The following is a 19,879-nucleotide window of genomic DNA, read 5'->3' as shown; positions in this document are numbered from 1 at the left end:
GGGATGCGTAAATATTCCATTCTACCATTACTTCAAGCTAAATGTCTTCTAAACAATTCTTATAACCCATGACTAATTTCTTTCAAACCCCCAGTTTCCACCAATAGTTCCAATCAATATGCTCAAGAGAGAAAGGCTGTTTGGCTATGAAATCTATTATCTCAGGGGCAGCCTGGGTGGCTCAGCGGTTTAGCGCCGCCTTCAGCCCAGGGTGCAATCCTGGAGACCCGGGATTGAGTCCCACGTTAGGCTCCATGCATGGAGCCTGCTTCTCCCTCTGCCTATGTCTCTGCCTCTCTCTCTCTCTGTGTCTCTCACGAATAAATAAATAAAATCTTTAAAAAAAAAAAAAAAAGGATGAAACCTTCTTTTAAAAAAAAAAAATCTTTTTTAAAAAAGTGTCTGACTTTGGCTCAGGTCCTGGGATTGAGCCCCGTGGTGTGTCTGCTTGTCCTTTTTCCTCTGCCACTCCCCCTGCTCGTGCTCACTCTAATAAATAAATACAATCATTTTTTTAGAAAATGAAGATGAAATGGAGATATTCACAAATAAACAAAAGCATAAAGAATTCACCACTAGCAATCCCAGAAAGAAATATTAAAGAGAGTCCTTGAAAAGTAAATAAAGTACTCAAATCCACAAGAAGAAATACAGTACTATAAAGGTAATCACATAGATAAATACAAAGGGCCGCAAAACTGCATTTTTTTGTTTGTAACTCTTATTTCTCATAATTTAAAATGCAGCTGAATAAAGCAATAATCATCAATCTGTATTGATATGAGGATAAAATGAGTTAATACAAGTAACGTATCTATTAAGTACTTAATGATGAAGTATTATTATTATTATTATTATTATTATTATTATTATTATCATTCCAGTGTGTGTGAAACTTCAGTGCAGATAACTACCTAGCTAGCAAAAGCTAAACAAAACTGATGATCAATGAGATAATAGATTTTTTTAAAAGATTTTATTTATTTATTCATGAGAGACAGAGAGAGAGAGAGAGAGAGAGAGAGAGAGAGACTTTATTTACTTATTCGTAAGAGACAACACAGAGGCAGAGACAGAGGCGGAGAGAGAAGCAGGGTCCCTGTGAAGAGTCTGATGGCGGCACTGTATCCAGAAGCCCAGGATCATGACCTGAGCTGAAGGCAGACACTCAACCACTGAGCCACCAATGTTAAATGCTTAACTGACTGAGCCACCCAGATTCTACTTACCTTTATTTTAGAAGATAGATTTCCTGGACATAGAATTTTTGGTTGACAGGGTGGTTTTTTTTTCTTTCAGTTTCCGGTATACATGGTTTCTGATGAGAAATCAGCTGTTAATGTTATTGAGGCCCACATATAAGTGAGCCTCTTGCTACTTTCAAAATTCTGTTTATCTTTGGCTTTTGACAGTTTGTGATGTATATGTCTAGGTGTGGATCTTTCTGAATTTATCCCACTAGGCGTTTGTTGAATTTCTTGGATGGGTATTAATATTTTACATCCTATTTGGGAAATTTTCAGCCATTATTTCTTCAAATATTTTTGTATTTTTTTATTCTCTTTTTAAGACTTCCATTATCCATATGTTGGTATGCTCAGTGACGTCCCACATTATCTCTGAGGCAGTGCTCAGTTGTTTAAATTCCTTTTTTTGTTTTTCCCCATAATGGGCACTCTGAATTGAGCTTTATCAAGCTACCTGATGTTTTTCTTCTGTCTCTTGAAATCATTTCTTGAGATTGTCTAGTGAATTTTTCATTTCAGTTATTTAAAAAAATATTTTAATTAACTAATTAATTTATCACATGTGAGCAGAGGGAGGGGTAGTAGGAAAGGGAGAGAAAAAAATCTCAACCAGATTCCTTGCTGAGTGTGGAACCTGATGAAGTGGTTGATCTCACAACCCTTAGATCAGGACCTGAGCCAGAACCAAGAGTCAGACCCTCAATTGACTGAGCCACCCAAGCACCCACGTTACTGTCACTTTCAACTCCAAAATTTCTCTTCGGCTCTTTCAAAGTTTTCCTTTTTATTGCTATTTTCTAATTAGTGAGACATTGTTCTCATACTTTCCTTTAGTCCTTTACATGTGGTTTCCCTAGTTCATTGAATATACTCAAAAATGCTGATTTAAGTCTTTGTCTAGACATTGGGCTTTCTCAGGGCCAGTTTTTTTTTTTTTTTTTAATTTTTTTTTTTTTTATTTTATTTATGTAGTCATACAGAGAGAAAGAGAGAGAGAGAGAGAGAGGCAGAGACATAGGCAGAGGGAGAAGCAGGCTCCATGCACCGGGAGCCTGACGTGGGATTCGATCCCGGGTCTCCAGGATCGCGCCCTGGGCCAAAGGCAGGCGCCAAACCGCTGCGCCACCCAGGGATCCCTCAGGGCCAGTTTCTATTGGTTGCTTTTTCTTTCTTGTGTATGGGTCATACAGTCTTGTTTCTTGACTTGTCTCATAGTTTTTTTGTTGTTGAAAATTAGACACTTAAAATAACGTAGTAACTGAATCAGGTTTTTCTTCTTTCCAGGGTTCATCTTTGTCATTGTTTGTTATAGCTTGTTTAGCTAATGCATTTTCTTAATTAAATATGTAAAGTCTGTATTCTTTGTTGTATGTGGCCACTAAAGTCTCTTGTTAGCTTAGTGGTTAGCTAATTATTGGATGGAGATCTAACTATTTGGAACTAATAAGTCTCCCAGTCTTTGCTGAAGATGTGTGTGTGTGTGTGTGTGTGTGTGTGTGTGTGTGTGTGTGTGTGGTGGGAGTGTACCTTTAACTCTCAGCTGGGCAATTGAAAACTCTATCTTAGCCTTAATCTCCTATATAAGGTCTTATGATCAGCCACAAATTAGAGATTAGGGCCTTCTCAGGTATTTGCTGATCATGTGCACACCTTTTGGTATATGCACAGCTCTATATGTGTGGATGGTCTTCTAGATTCTTAAGAGTAGGTTGGAGCTTTTCAAAGCCCCTACATCACTTCATTCTCCATCTTTTCCTTTTGAGCTTTTTGGATAGTCTATTATTTGCCCCAAATGCTATACACCCCCTCAGGCATCGGTGAAATTAAACAGTTGCCAGAGATTGTTTTTGCCAAGTACCTCAGGAAAAATCTTTCTGAGTTTGCATTTGGGCAAGCTCCAAGTCAGGTCAAATCCAGAAAACTTTGTAAGTGTGATCTTCCAGGAAACCATTAGGCAGCTAAAATAATGAGAATCCTCTTGAATTGGGCTTTGAAGAAACCCCAGGCTGATTCTGCCCCATCCAGTGGCTGCCATCTGCTAGTTTTCACTACAGTTGCAGTCTGTTAGTTTTCATGGCTGCCTCAGAGCAGGAATGGAGAAGGGCCCTAAGCCAAGTTAAAATGCCACAAAGCTCTCTGTTCTTACCTAGACTCAGGGTTTTTTTTGTTTGTTTTGTTTCTGTTTTTAAATACTGCCCAGATTGCTGCAAACCTTTTAATTTCCAGAGTTCAGAAAATGATTCTGACCATTTTTGCTAGTTTTCTTCTTGCTTCTATGGAGAAGAATTTTTAGAAATTCTTACTCTGTCTTCAGAACTTCTTACTCCCTCTTTTAACCGACATCTTCTCTGTAACTATGAAGAACATAGCTGCTCCATTTTATATGATGTGGGTATATAGAAGCATAAGATACATATTTTTGCGTGCCATGAGAATCTTGTGATTTGGTCCTATCTACTGGATTGGGTTAAACGAGTTAGGTGGGATGTTGCCAGGCACAAGATTGAGTGTAACCAGAAGACTTTAGTTAGCCAAGGGAATTCAAGGTAAGGCATTGAGGATAGTGAAGCAGCAACATTATGGGGAAAGCCAAAATTGGTGCTTAGATTATAATATTGCACATAAATTTGGAAAGGCACATAAGTTTTACAAATAAACTTGGAAAGGTGGGCAGACATAGAAGAACATATCGTGTAATTGGTAGAGCCTAATCACATAAGTAGGCCCAGTGATAAGTTTAAGTCTGAGACTTTGAGTAGTAGACCGGACTAGAGAGCTCTATGTACCTGATGTCCACTGCATGTTCTGGGGGGAAGTGTGGTACAGGTATTGTGGCTTATAGGAGTTGCAACAGGTTAATCACTCGTAGTTTGATTGTCAAGGCAAAACCATAACAAAGCATTGAATATTTTAGGATTTCCTGAATTTTTTTGACTATAAATGTTGAAGGGTTTTATTTATTTATTATTTATTTATTTATTTATTTATTTATTTATTTAAAAAAAGATTTTATTTATTATTATTTTTTTTAATTTTATTTATTTATTCATGAGAGACACAGAGAGGCAGAGCCACAGGCAGAGGGAGAAGCAGGGCCCATGAAGGAAGCCCGATGTGGGACTCGATCCAGAAACTTCAGGATCACACCCTGAGCCAAAGGCAGGCACTCAACCACTGAGCCACCCAGGCATCCCAGATTTTATTTATTTATTCATGAGAGACACACACGCACACACACACACAGAGAGAGAGGAAGAGAGGGGCAGAGACACAGGCAGAGGAAGAAGCAGGCTCTATGCAGGGAGCCTGACGTGGGACTCGACCCCAGGACTTAGGATCACACCCTGGGCTGAAGGCAGGTGCTAAACCACTGAGCCACCCAGGGGATCAGCCATCCCTGATCCCCTTCAGGGATCCCCCGTGAAGGGTTTTAGAGGAGAGGGAAATCAATAATAGGTGCAATAGTCAGGAGAGTCTTCATGTAGGAGTGAAAGCTATTCTTTATGTGTGTGTGTGTGTTTTAAGATTTTATTTATTTTGACAGCACAAGCAGGGGGAGTGGGAGAGGGAGAATCCTGATGTGCTCAATCGCAGAATCCTGGGATCATGGCCTGAGCTCCATGTGATGCTCAGTCCCAGGACCCTGGGATCATGACCTGCGCCAAAGGCAGATGCTTAACGAGTGAGCCACTTAGGTGCCCCAAAACTGCTCTTTGAATAACACGGTTTGGATAGTCAAGAAGTTAAATTGCATTGTGTATCTGCAGACATAAAGGTAGAAATGAATATGAAATGGAAAGTGCATGGGAACTCATTTTCAGTTACATCAAATTTCTTGGTGAAATAGTATTGAGGAATAAGAAAGTTTTTTTTTAAAATAAATATTTTATTTATTTATTCATGAGAATACACAGAGAGGAGAGAGAGGCAGAGGGAGAAACAGGCTCCATGCAGGGAGCCTGACATGGGACTCAATCCTAGGTCTCCAGGATCAGGCCCTGGGCTGAAGGTGGCACTAAACCACTGAAGCCACCAGGGCTGCCCCAAGAATAAGAAAATTTTAAAATAGGAAATTGTCCAGAACAGAATGATGAAAGGCTACTATGTGAAATGATTGCTAGGCCCTATTCAAATTAGACAACATGAATTAATGGTAGGTCTGTTCTATACAGCAATGTTTATGGTATTGTTTTCCTGTTCATGTCCTACAACTTTTGAGGAAAATAGAGGCCTGATTTTATTATTAGACACTTAGTATGTGCCAAGCACCATGCTAAGCACTTTACATGTGTATTTAATCCTCACATCTGACCTTTTGAGGTAGTCATCGTCACCCAGTTTATAGATATAAGTAATTTAGTGTGTTAGTATGGCCCCTTTGTTTCCATGGAACCAAAATTTACCATAAGTAGTGGCAGTTTTATTGTGGGGGGCAATCCAGATATTAGTTGGGGTCTTTCTTTGCAGTAGAGATCTGGTTAAATTGAGTAAATTAGCTTTTCTTTGGTACTTACTTGTTCCTTTGTCAGTTTCTCATCATGCTTCTCTCAGACTCTACCCTGACATCTCTGACATGTTTTACCTCATATTATCCTGAGCACAAAGTCCAGACTCTTCTTTTCACAAAATATGTACTTGCACCAAGACTTTTTCTTCTTAGCTAACTTTATTGAAGATTGAGGGGAGCGTAGAAAAGTAAGATCAAGCATTGGACTGACGTTTTTTTTTGGATAGACTTCTATTTTTCTGTCTCCACCTTTTTCTTCTCTTTTCCTTCCCTTTATCATGAATAACAGGAAAATTCCTTTTTTCCATGGCGGGATAGTTCTCCCCGTACCCAAATCTATTAGACTTTCCTTTCCCAAGCATTTGTCAGAGTATTTAGACTAGAGTAATATAATTGACCTCCCAAGGGGAATTGTCGCTCCACTTTTTTTTTAAAGTTTTATTTAGTTATTCATGATAGACACACACACACACACACACACACACACACAGAGAGAGAGAGAGAGAGAGAGAGGGGGGCAGAGACACAGGCAGAGGGAGAAGCAGGCTCTATGCAGGGAGCCCGATGTGGGACTCAATCCCGGGACTCCAGGATCACGCCCTGGGCCGAAGGCAGGCGCTTAAACCACTGAGCCACCCAGGCTGCCCATGGCTCCACTTTTTAATATAAAATATAATATATTATATCATAATATGTTAATAGTTTGATATAATAATATAACAATATTTGCACACCTATAAGAAGATATGCAAATATTATTATATTAGGGAAATGTGTGCGAGTGTGTAGGAAACAGGAATCTTAGTTAACGGTTGTCTGGGAAAAGCTAAATTACTAGGCCTCAGGAAGAATGGGAACCATGACAAGCTGAGATAGAGCCTGGAATGAAATGATCATTCATAATTCTTGGGAGTTTTAGGGGCCTTAGAAACAGAGTCTGTGGGTCTTTGTGTGGTATTCAGTCACTGACCTATCTCAGGGATCCCTACTTGCTTATGAATGTATCTGTGCTCTTCACTTGCTGTGATTAACTTGCTGATCTTTTAGACATTTTTATTTACCTTTCTGTGAGGGGGAATCTTTTTGGAAGGAATGTCTTAAATTCCTTTAGTAGAGGCTTTTCTGAGTAAGTATACCTAAGAAGCTGCTGTGTATCAGGTACGGTATTTGACAGATTTAGTACTTAGAGAAATTTAATATGCTCAGAGTTAAGCAGTGGCTGAGCAAGCATTTGAATGACAATTTATCTCAAAAGTTATATTCTTTTTATGTTCTTTTTTTAGGTTTGATTTGGGTATATAAATGACCCTAGGGGATCCCTGGGTGGCGCAGCGGTTTGGCGCCTGCCTTTGGCCCAGGGCGCGATCCTGGAGACCCGGGATCGAGTTCCACGTCGGGCTCCCGGTGCATGGAGCCTGCTTCTCCCTCTGCCTGTGTCTCTGCCTCTCTCTCTCTCTCTCTCTCTCTCTCTGTGACTATCATAAATAAATAAAATTAAAAAAAAAATGACCCTATCCCCAAGGAGCAAACAATAAGTAGATGGTATAAGTATGTAGAATAAGTTAGCAGATAAATGCCATATGAATAGCACAGGGAGAGCATTCTGGGAGTTCAGCTGAAGTAGAATTATTTTCTGAATGGATGCTGAAGATTTATGGCTAAAATAAGCAATTGAACAGCAGAGTTAGGCTTCTAATACGTAGGGATGTACAGAAAGGAATTCCAGGTAAAGGGAATGACATGAATAAAGGCTTAATGATGAGAAGTCACAAGGATCAATTTGAGTATTGGATAGGGTACGGAAATCTGTGGTACATACTACTTTAGGATGATTAATCTGGGAATAGCATGAAGGATGGATTAGAGTAGAGTGAGATTAACATTAGGGGAACTACTAAGGAAGAAGTTTCAATGACTCAGATGTGAGATGAATTAATAAGAAATGAATTAGTGTTTTGGTAAAAAATATGACAAGAAAGAATTGAACTCAAGGATGATTCTAGAAGAGAAATGATATTACTTAAAGCCTGTATTAGCCTGCTAATACTATAGAATACCATAGATTGGATGGCTTAAACAATGGGAATTTATTTCTCATAGTTCTGGAAGCTGAGAAGTCAAAGATCAAGTTGCTAGCAATTTAGTTCCCTGGTGAGGGTGGCTGAAGATAGCTACCTTCTTACTGTGTCCTCACATGTGTGAGAGAAATAGGGTGAAAGAGAGCAAACTCTGGTCTACCTCTTCCTGTTCTTATAAGAACACTAACATTGTCGTAAGAGCCCCACCCTCATGGCTTCATCTAATCCTAATTACCTCCCAGAGGCTCCACTTCCCAATACCATCGCATTGGGGGTTAGAGCTTTAACATGTGGATTTTGGGGGGGACACCATTCAGTCCATAGCAAAGCCTGATTATAGAGTATATGAATGAAGTATAGTGGAAAATAAAATAATGTTGAGATTTCAAATCTAGGGGACAGTGTGAATAATGGCCCCCTTATGATAAATAAAATCTGGAAGAGGCATTGGTGGGGGTAGAAAAATAATGCCTGGTTTATGTATTTTGAATTTAAGTTACTGGGCATCCCTGGGTGGCTCAGCAGTTTAGCGCCTGCCTTCTGCCCAGGGCGTGATCCTGGAGTCCTGGGATCCAGTCCCACATTGGGCTCCCTGCATGGAGCCTGCTTCTCCCTGAGCCTGTGTCTCTGCCTCTCTTGTTCTCTCTCTCTCTCTCTCATTAGTAGATAAATTTTTTTAAAAAAGAATTTAAGGTACTAATGGGACATCCAGATATAAATATCTATCAAATAGTTGAAAATATAAGCTTGAAACTAGCAGAGTGGCTGGGGAAAAAGAAAGATTTGAGAATATTCAATTAGTTGTAGTTGAAGCATGAGAGTAGATGATATATCTGAAGGAGGGAGAGATTTAGAGGAAAGATAAGAATTCTAAGGGTGATGCTTTGAGAAATGACTCCTATTTGGGGAGGGGCCTAGGATGTGAAAGATGAAGGAGTCAATGGAGAAGTAGTCAGATTCTGCTTGGCCAAGATGGTATGAATTTATGAATTCAGTCTAAACTTATAGTAATGATAGATAAAACATGGCTGAGTTCAAAACAGGATAAATCCCAATTTATACTGGAAACAACTGAAATACAAATTTGTGAATAGGGTTGATGTCACAAGTCTGCTGGATTCCAGGCTGAAAGTAGGCATTTGTACTTTGCCTGCTCTTGCAGGGTAATGGGGGTTAAAGTGTTTCATGTAAGACAGGAACTAGAACTAAACTTACTACTGGAAGTCTTCTGCTTTTCCCAGCCCTGCTCCACCTCAGGAAAAGAGTCTGGAAAACCTGTTGGCTTCTGCTTGGGATACATAGAGCTTAGAGCACATTGTAAGTATAGAGATTCAGAAAGATATTGATACAGCCTTGGAACTTGGACTGAATCAAAGCTGCCCAATTACTTGTTGCTAGATTTGTGATATCTCTATTTAATAATCTTATCAGGCTGGCATACGAGCTGGTTCAGTTCTGGCTGTCCAGGAAGTTATGTAGAAACAAAATACATATTGCTAGATATGAAGGGTTGAACACAGAGGAAAAGAGAAAGAAAAAAAATAAGGGGTGCCTGGGTGGCTCAGGCAGTTGAGCATCTGCCTTCAGCTCAGATTATGATCCCAGAGTCCTGGGATCAAGCCCCGCATTGGGCTCCCTGCTCAGAGGCCAGCCTGCTTCTTCTCCCTCTGCCTGCTGTTCATCCTGCTTGTGCTTTGTCTCTCTCTCTCTCTCTGTCAAATAAATAAATAAAATCTAAAAAAAAAAAAGAACAAAAGCCTCTTACATAAGCTACATTGAAACAAAGATTCCACAAATAAATCTAATAGCAGGAAAATGGCCAAAAAAATAATAAGAGGAATTCAATATAAATAAAATTGTTATTTATGGAGCAAGCTGTCAAAAACCTTAAAGCAAGTAAGTTTAGGATTAAATGAAGGACTAAAATTCATAGATAGGAAAAAAATTATGAGCAAAAGTCAAAGATACATGAAATGAGTACAGGTGGATATGAATAATACAATTAAATGTATGAAAATGAAAAATTTACATCATTGAAATTAAAATTTCAGTAGAGACGCACACCAGATTGGACACAAAGAGAGTCAGTGAATTAAAAGATGATTCTGAGGAATTCACTCAGAATGCACCATGAATGGTAAAAAAAAAATGAGGAATATGAACAAGCAATTAGGAGATATGGATAGAATGAGAGGTTATGAAACATCAAATGGAAGTTCCACAACAAGGGGGTGCCTGGGTGACTCGGTTGAGCATTCAGTTCTTGGTTTCAGCTCAGATCATGATCTTGGGGTCATGAGATTGAGCTCTGTATCAGGCTCCATGTTCAGTGGGGAGTCTGCTTGAGGATTCTGTCCCTTTCCCTCTGCCCCTCGCCCTTCTCACTCAGTCTCTCTCTAAAATGGATAAATGAATCTTTAAAAAGAAGAAAAGTTCCACAACAAGAAAAAGGAAGAGGCATTAAATAAGAAATATTTAAGAGAAATGGCAGACAGTTTTCCAGAATTAAAACATGTCACGACTTCTCAGAAAGTGTACTCTCAATACCAAACAGGATAAAATATTTATGTGTTGACACTTCATAGTAGATCTGCAGAACATTGATGATCAAAATAATGTCTTAAATGCTACTGGGAGGGAAAAATGGATTATTTAATAAAAGGCAATTAGAGTGACAGTAAACTTCTCATCAATAGAGGATCCCAGAAAGCAATGAAATAATATCCTCAAAATATTGAGAGGAAAATGAATCTTTTACCCAGCTAAATACATGGAAGAGTGTGAGTCAAAAGAGAAACATTTCAGTCTATGGAAATTCTCTAGCCACATACTTAAAAAAAAAAAGAATATATTTCAGTGGGGTTCCTGGGGGGGCTTCGTCGGTTAAGCATATGATTCCTGATTTTGGTTTGGGTCATGATCTCAGGGACATGAGATTGAGCCCCTTGTTAGGCTCCGTGCTCAGCCTAGAGTCTGGTTGTCTCTCTCCCTGCTCTCTCTTTCTCAAATAAATAAATAAATAAATAAATAAATAAATAAATCTTAGGAAAAAAAAGTGCTTCAGTAAGAAAGAAAAGTGAACTCAGAAATATGGCATGCAAAAAATAATTGTGAGCATAGAAATTGATAAAATATATTGTTAAATATGTTGATGAAATGAGTAAGTTTTATTTTAATGAGTTCTTTTTTTAAAAATTGTATTTATTTATTAATGAGAAGCACAGAAAGAGAGAGGCAGAGACACAAGCAGAGGGAGAAGCAGGCTCCATGCAGGGAGCCCAACGTTAAGAAACTCTAAATAACAATAACAAAATGGGGGAATCATGTTCAATTGCAAAGATGATAGAAATATTGATAGTTTGAGTTTGTTAGAAAAATCATTAGTTCTGCATTTCATTTTAAAATCTGAAAAAGTAATCGGTGAAAGATCAGAAGCAGAGTCTATGAGCAGAGGGAAAAAGAATTTTTTTATTAAAGTAAGATGATAGAAAAGGAGAAAACAGTTTCATGCATATATAAACAGTTGATTTATGATACAGTTGGCATGGGATTAGAATTTGGTAGGGAAGAATTTAATAAATAGTTCAGCATGATATTTATCCATATGGGTAAAGGTAGACCCTACCTCACAGTATACTTCCAAAACAAATTTAATTTGTAATAAACACTTAAATGTAAAAGCAAAACTTTAAAACTTTTAGAATGAAATATAGGAAAATCTTACAACCTTGGAGATAGGAAATAATTTCTTGAACTACAAAAGCACAAATTATAAAGAAAAACATTGATAGATTTGGCTAAATTTACATTTTAAAGCTTGTGTTCAATAAAGACTGTTTAAACAAACAAAAGGCAAGCCAGAGCTGGGGAGAATATCTGAGTTTTCAACTGGTATCATTTTTCATTAGCTTGAAGGATTTCTTTCAGTATTTCTTAGAGTGCAAATCTGTTGCTGACGAATTCTTTTTTCTTCTTTTCCTCTGTGCTCATTTTTTTTTTGTTTTTTTGTTTTTTAAAGATTTTATTTATTTATTCATGAGAGACACAGAAAGAGAGAGAGAGAGGCAGAGATACAAGCCGGCTCTATGCAGGGAGCCCGCTGTGGTTCTCCATCCCTGGTCTCCAGGATTACACCCTGGGCTGCAGGCGGCGCTAAACCACTGCGCCACTGGGGCTGCCCCCTTTGTGCTCATTTTGAAGGATATTTCTGTTGGGTGTAGAATACTGCACTGACTGTACTTTTTCCTTTCGGTACTTTGAAGATGTGATCTGCTGATCTCCATAATTTCTGACTAGAAACCGTGACTAATAGAATTTGATATTTTCCTGTATGTATTTGTCATTTTCTCTGGTTGTTTCCAAGATTTCCTTTTTATCTTTGGTTTTTGTCACTTGAAATCTGATGTACCTGGACATGATTTTCTTTGTATTTCTCCTGCTTAGATGTTCTCAAGACTTCTTGGATCTGTAAATTTTTTTTTACCAAGTTGGGGATATTTTTCAGCCATTTTTTCTTATTAAAGATTTTATTTATTATTTGAGAGGGAGAGAGAGCAGGGAGGAGAGGCAGAGGGAGAAGCAGACTCCCTGTGCAGTAGGGAACAGGACAGGGGCTCCATCGCAGGATCTGAGATAATGACCTGAGCTGAAGGCAGACACTTCACCAACCGAGCTATTCAGGTTCCCCTAGCCATTATTTCGTTAAGTGGTTTTTTTTTTTTTTCTGCCTGTTCTCTCTATCCTTTTCTTTTCTTTTTTTTTTTTTAATTAATTTTTATTGGTGTTCAATTTACCAACATACAGAAAAACACCCAGTGCTCATCCCGTCAAGTGTCCACCTCAGTGCCCGTCACCCATTCCCCTCCAACACCCGCCCTCCTCCCCTTCCACCACCCCTAGTTCGTTTCCCCGAGTTAGGAGTCTTTATGTTCTGTCTCCCTTCCTGATATTTCCCAACATTTCTTTTCCCTTCCTTTATATTTCCTTTCACTATTATTCATATTCCCCAAATGAATGAGAACATACACTGTTTGTCCTTCTCCGATTGACTTATTTCACTCAGCATAATACCCTCCAGTTCCATCCACGTTGAAGCAAATGGTGGGTATTTGTCGTTTCTAATTGCTGAGTAATATTCCATTGTATACATAAACCACATCTTCTTTATCCATTCATCTTTCGATGGACACTGAGGCTCCTTCCACAGTTTGGCTATTGTGGCCATTGCTGCTATAAACATTGGGGTGCAGGTGTCCCGGCGTTTCATTGCATCTGAATCTTTGGGGTAAATCCCCAACAGTGCAATTGCTGGGTCGTAGGACAGGTCTATTTTTAACTCTTTGAGGAACCTCCACACAGTTTTCCAGAGTGGCTGCACCAGTTCACATTCCCACCAACAGTGTGAGAGGGTTCCCTTTTCTCCGCATCCTCTCCAACATTTGTTGTTTCCTGCCTTGTTAATTTTCCCCATTCTCACTGGTGTGAGGTGGTATCTCATTGTGGTTTTGATTTGTATTTCCCTGATGGCAAGTGATGCAGAGCATTTTCTCATGTGCATGTTGGCCATGTCCATGTCTTCCTCTGTGAGATTTCTTTTCATGTCTTTTGCCCATTTCATGATTGGATTGTTTGTTTCTTTGCTGTTGAGTTTAAGAAGTTCTTTATAGATCTTGGAAACTAGCCCTTTATCTGATATGTCATTTGCAAATATCTTCTCCCATTCTGTAGGTTGTCTTTTAATTTTGTTGACTGTATCCTTTGCTGTGCAAAAGCTTCTTATCTTGATGAAGTCCCAATAGTTCATTTTTGCTTTTGTTTCTTTTGCCTTTGTGGATGTATCCTGCAAGAAGTTACTGTGGCCGAGTTCAAAGAGGGTGTTGCCTGTGTTCTCTTCTATGATTTTGATGGACTCTTGTCTCACATTTAGATCTCTCATCCATTTTGAGTTTATCTTTGTGTATGGTGAAAGAGAGTGGTCCAGTTTCATTCTTCTGCATGTGGATGTCCAATTTTCCCAGCACCATTTATTGAAGAGACTGTCTTTCTTCCAATGGATAGTCTTTCCTCCTTTATCGAATATTAGATGACCATACATTTCAGGGTCCACTTCTGGGTTCTCTATTCTGTTCCATTGATCTATGTGTCTGTTTTTGTGCCAGTACCACACTGTCTTGATGACCACAGCTTTGTAGTACAACCTGAAATCTGGCATTGTGATGCCCCCAGCTATGGTTTTCTTTTTTAAAATTCCCCTGGCTATTCGGGGTCTTTTCTGATTCCACACAAATCTTAAAATAATTTGTTCTAACTCTCTGAAGAAAGTCCATGGTATTTTGATAGGGATTGCATTAAACGTGTAAATTGCCCTGGGTAACATTGACATTTTTATAATATTAATTCTGCCAATCCATGAGCATGGAATATTTTTCCATCTCTTTGTGTCTTCCTCAATTTCTTTCAGAAGTGTTCTATAGTTTTTAGGGTATAGATCTTTTACCTCTTTGGTTAGGTTTATTCCTAGGTATCTTATGCTTTTGGGTGCAATTGTAAATGGGATTGACTCCTTAATTTCTCTTTCTTCAGTCTCATTGTTAGTGTATAGAAATGCCATTGATTTCTGGGCATTGATTTTGTATCCTGCCACACTACCAAATTGCTGTATGAGTTCTAGCAATCTTGGGGTGGAGGCTTTTGGGTTTTCTATGTAGAGTATCACGTCATCGGCGAAGAGGGAGAGTTTGACTTCTTCTTTGCCAATTTGAATGCCTTTAATGTCTTTTTGTTGTCTGATTGCTGAGGCGAGGACTTCCAGAACTATGTTGAACAGCAGTGGTGAGAGTGGACATCCCTGTCTTGTTCCTGATCTTAGGGGAAAGGCTCCCAGTGCTTCCCCATTGAGAATGATATTTGCTGTGGGCTTTTCGTAAATGGCTTTTAAGATGTCGAGGAAAGTTCCCTCTATCCCAACACTCTGAAGGGTTTTGATCAGGAATGGATGCTGTATTTTGTCAAATGCTTTCTCTGCATCTAATGAGAGTATCATATGGTTCTTGGTTTTTCTCTTGCTGATATGATGAATCACATTGATGGTTTTACGAGTGTTGAACCAGCCTTGTGTCCCAGGGATAAATCCTACTTGGTCATGGTGAATAATTTTCTTAATGTGTTGTTGGATCCTATTAGCTAGTATCTTGTTGAGAATTTTTGCATCCATGTTCATCAGGGATATTGGTCTGTAATTCTCCTTTTTGGTGGGGTCTTTGTCTGGTTTCGGAATTAAGGTGATGCTGGCCTCATAGAACGAATTTGGAAGTACTCCATCTCTTTCCATCTTCCCAAACAGCTTTAGTAGAATAGGTATGATTTCTTCTTTAAACGTTTGATAGAATTCCCCTGGGGTTTGATAGAATTCCCCTGGGTATCCTTTTCTTTTATGACTAATATCACACATATGTTAGACATTTTGCTATTGACTCAAAGGTCCCAAGGCTCTCTTATTTTGCTCCATTTTTATCCTCTTTCTGTTTTTCATATTGGATAATTTCCAGAGATCTATATGTAAATTTACTGACTGTTTCATCTATTTTCTGTCATTAAGCCCATATTTTTATGTTCTAAAATTTCCAGCTGGCTCTTTAAAAACAAAATAATTGAACAATTTTTTGTTTCTCTGCTGGCATTCCTATCTTTTCACTCATTATGAACATATTTTCTTTTACCCCACAGAGCAGAATCAGGTTTCCAGATCTTTGTTAATTTCAACTCTGCGTCTTATTTTTTTCTGTTGTCTTTTTTTCTTGAGGAAAGATCCTATTACTTTATATATGTCAAATAACTTTGAATTGTATTCTGGACTGTGAATGTTATGCTGTGAAGACTGTGTTTTGTTACTTTCCTCTATAAGTTGTTGTTTTTTTGTTTTAATAGACAATTTAAATAGACTTAAACTATAAACTAACTCAGGTGGTAGTTTATTTTTATTTTTTATTTATTTTCAGGTGGTAGTTTAAATCTGAGTTTAGTTCTTTTATCCCTAGTTGCAGTGTTGTTGCACACAGTCCTGTATGTATGTGTATGGTTCAGGGATAAGCTAGAGATTTGTACAGAGACAGGTAATTTACATTTCCTTCTCTCTGGTTCTCTCTTTCTAGTGATTTGCTTTTCGTTTCCAGTAGATATGGTTGTTGTAAGTTATGTGTTTTAGTAATTCAGACCAAAAAAAAAGAAATCTGTGAGCAAGCTATTGGAATTTTAACCACATTGTGTTGAACAAATTAATGCCATTATCCCTCAGGCTAAAAGTGATAAAGAATGGAAACCCATATTCTTGTGCCATTCACTTCTTCCAAGTGTTAACACCTCTCCAGAATCTACAGCTTTTGGTTAGTCCCCAGCTGCTTCAGGTAGATTTTGTTTTGTTTTTGTACTTTATTCAATTTCTAGTAGTTATCTTTGAAAGGATGGGTCCAGGAGTCATTTATTTAGTCATAGTGGGACCTGGAGAGAGTATAGGTTGACACAATCATTGCAGTAAATAATTTGGCAATATCTAGTAAAAGTTGAAGTTGAGAATTTCCTAGAACAATTTTTGCACATATACACATGTATAGGAATGATCACTACAGTGGTTTTGGTAATAGGAAAAAATTGCAAATAACCCACATGTTCATCAATAAGATAGTAGGTAAATAAATTGTGGGATAGTTATAAAATGAAATGCGATACAGTAGTGAAAATGAGTAAGTTAGTGCTATAGGTGCCAACATGATTAAAGTAAAATGTGATGTTGAGTAAAAAGTGTAAGTATCAGAAAGATATGTAAGGTATAATATTAATTATATGATGTTAAACATGTGAAACAATATATATCGTGTCTGTAGTTACCCTATGCAAAATTTTACCCATTCCAAAATACCAGTCTTTTTCCACATTTCCTATCTCTTTTCCCTGGTTTATTAGTATTTTTTTCTTTTATGTAATTATCAGTATTTAATGTACTATATGTTTTACTCATTTAACTTTTTTTGTTTGTCTTCTCCACTAGACAATTAGCTCCATAAAGGCAGAAATTGGTGTTTATTTATTCACTGTAGTATCCCCAGGCATAAATATATAATAGGTACTGAATAAGTATTTGCTGAATGAATAAATGAATAGTATAAATATATGATGGTTTGATTAACCACAAATTTAGATAAGTTTTATGGGGGTGTCTCATGGATCTAAAATATTTTTTTAATTTATTTTTTATTTTTTAAAAAAATTATTTATTCATGAGAGACACACAGAGAGAGAGGCAGAGACATAGGCAGAAGGAGAAGCAGGCTTCATGCAGGGAGCCCGATATGGGACTCCATCCCAGGACTCCAGGATCACACCCTGAGCTAAAGGCAGATGCTTAACCACTCTGCCACCCAGGCGTCCCTAAAATGTTTTATTTCTTAAAAATAAAGTATTTAATGAAAATGCTGGAAAGAAAGATTTAAAATGCTGGAATGAAAGGACAATTCATGGGAGTACTTTTAATTAGAGGTATAGTTTTAGAAGAGAAGGGCATGTCACCTGGCAATGATTCCTTTTGCAATAGAATAAAAGAAAGAAAGGTTGACACATACATGGAGACAAAGAGAGGGAGAAGTTCATCTTTGTTTCTTTGAAGTAGTAATTTAGGCCATCTGTTGTAGTTGAGAAACTGGATAATGGATACAATCTGGGTTAGTGAATTAGCTCAATGGACATGTTAGAAGGTGGAGATTATAAGAGCCTAGGTTGTTATTTAGGGTATCAATTATATGGATGATTTCGGTCTTGAAGGGTTTGAAAGAGGACTAACCTTAATGGAATGGGTGCATTTGAATGGCTTGAATAGTAATGCTAACAAAAGCAAACACTCATATGTGCCAGAAATTATTCTGGATTCTCATGTCATTTAAAATGTGTCAGGGGGATGCCTGGGTGGCTCAGTGGTTGAGTGCCTGCCTTTGTCCCAGAGCATGATCCTGGAGTCCAGGAATCGAGTCCCACATTAGGCTTCCTGCATGGAGCCTGCTTCTCCTTCTGCCTGTGTCTCTGCCTCTCTCTGTCTCTCATGAATAAATAAAATCTTGAAAAAAATTTTTAAAAAATGTGTCAGGGATTGTTCTAGATTTTTTATGTAAATTCATTTAATACTGACAACCACCTTGAGGTAGGGATATTATTATGAGCATTTTGTAGGTGAGGAAATTGAGACATAGAGAAGTTAACTTGCTCAAGGTCACACTGAGGCAGACCTGGGATTCAAACTTAATGCTACCTAACTAGAGTCCATACCCCTTAACAATATTATACTCTTTAAATGGGGTAGTAGGAGATTTAATTGATGACAAATAGCAAAATTAGTAAGCAGGCCATGGGAGTAGTTTCCAACACATGCTTTGTTGCTTTGTTTCTGGTTATCCAAGATACCATTAAATTTTTTTTTCAATTACTGTTTGTTTTATCAAAGTCTCAAGCCTCCCCAAAATTTCTGAATAAATCATTGAACTTATTTATTAAAATTTTTTTTAAAAATATTTTATTTACTTATTCATGTGAGACACACACACACACACACACACACACACACACACAGAGGCAGAGACACAGGCAGAGGGAGAAGCAGGCTCCATGCAGGGAGCCCGATGTGGGACTTGATCCTGGATCTCCAGGATCACGCCCTGGGCCGAAGATGACGCTAAACCGCTGAGCCACTGGGGCTGCCCTAAATTTAATTAAAAAAAAAAAAGATTTATTTATTTATTTATTAGAGAGAGAGGAGAGTGGCAGAGGGAGATGGAGAGAGAGAATCCTAAGAAGACTCCCCTGATGAGTAAGGAGCTCATGTGGGGGCTTGATCTCAATACAGGAGCTGAAATCAAGAGTCAGATGCTCAACCAACTGAGTTACCAGATGCCCCTGAGCTTTCTTTTAATCACACAGAATGTTTGACATCTTCAAAGCTTTATATTATATTTATGTTTTCTTTCAGAGTGATTCCAACTTTTTACCCCAAAATAACTCTTCAGCATCATTCTTTACATGACCATTTATCTTTGAAGAATGAACTTCTCTTCAGGATCTATTTTTGGGAATGAACAATGCCTGGTTAGCCAGACCAACCTGTCAATCAGTGAGGTGACATAGTCCAGTTGTGTATAAACCCTAAAGGTCTAAATCACTAAGATTTTATGAACATTTTTGCTAATATTATGAAGCTTGGCCACTTTGTGTATCATAATGGGCAGTTGCCTTGCTGTCTGAAGACTTTTTTTGGCTACTCAGAAACCTCTTTTCTTGATATGTGGCCACATAGTTTTTTAATTGTCAAAGATTTATTTTGAATGTGTTTCACATATCATATAGAATTTATCGTTTCCCTAAAATAAGGATTATTCTTTATTTTATTTTTTAAAGTTTTATTTATTTAAGTAATCTCTACACTCACCATGGGGCTTGAACCCAGGACTTCAGGATCAAGAGTCACATGCTCTTCCTGAGCCAGCCAAGCGTCCCAAGGATTATTCATTTTTAGTGAGGTGGAAAAACACTGATTTAGTCACCCACAGTTATTATTAAAGCTATTAAGAATTGTTGGTCAACTCTTACAGTATTATTTCCATAGCTTCTGTAAAATCAATCTGCTCAATAGCTTTCCCATAATTTAGGTTATTTGAATTAAGAGTGGCCATAACAGTTGGCAAATTTACAGTGCTTTAATTTTAAAAGGATTTTTGCATGGATGATACCATTTGATCTGCCCAATAACTCTTTAGTGGCACTCTTTAAGTGACAAAGCAGGGTTTTTTTCTTTTGTTTTATTTTTTTCTCATTTTACAGATAAGAACCCGAGGCTCAGGGAGATTAAAAGATTGGTCTTAAAATGAGTAAGTAGTAGAACTGGGTCCTGAAACTTTCTTCCTGACTGCCAAGTGCAGGCTCAGAACGTCCCTCTACTCTAGTTGATTCTTCTAAGTATCTTCCTATTAATACGCATGATGCTCCTTTCCATTGGCTTCGTTGTTTTTTCA

The sequence above is a fragment of the Vulpes lagopus genome, chromosome 6 (genome assembly GCF_018345385.1).
Source record: "Vulpes lagopus strain Blue_001 chromosome 6, ASM1834538v1, whole genome shotgun sequence".
NCBI classification, from domain to species: Eukaryota; Metazoa; Chordata; class Mammalia; order Carnivora; family Canidae; genus Vulpes; species Vulpes lagopus.
This window is presented reverse-complemented; position numbering follows the sequence as displayed.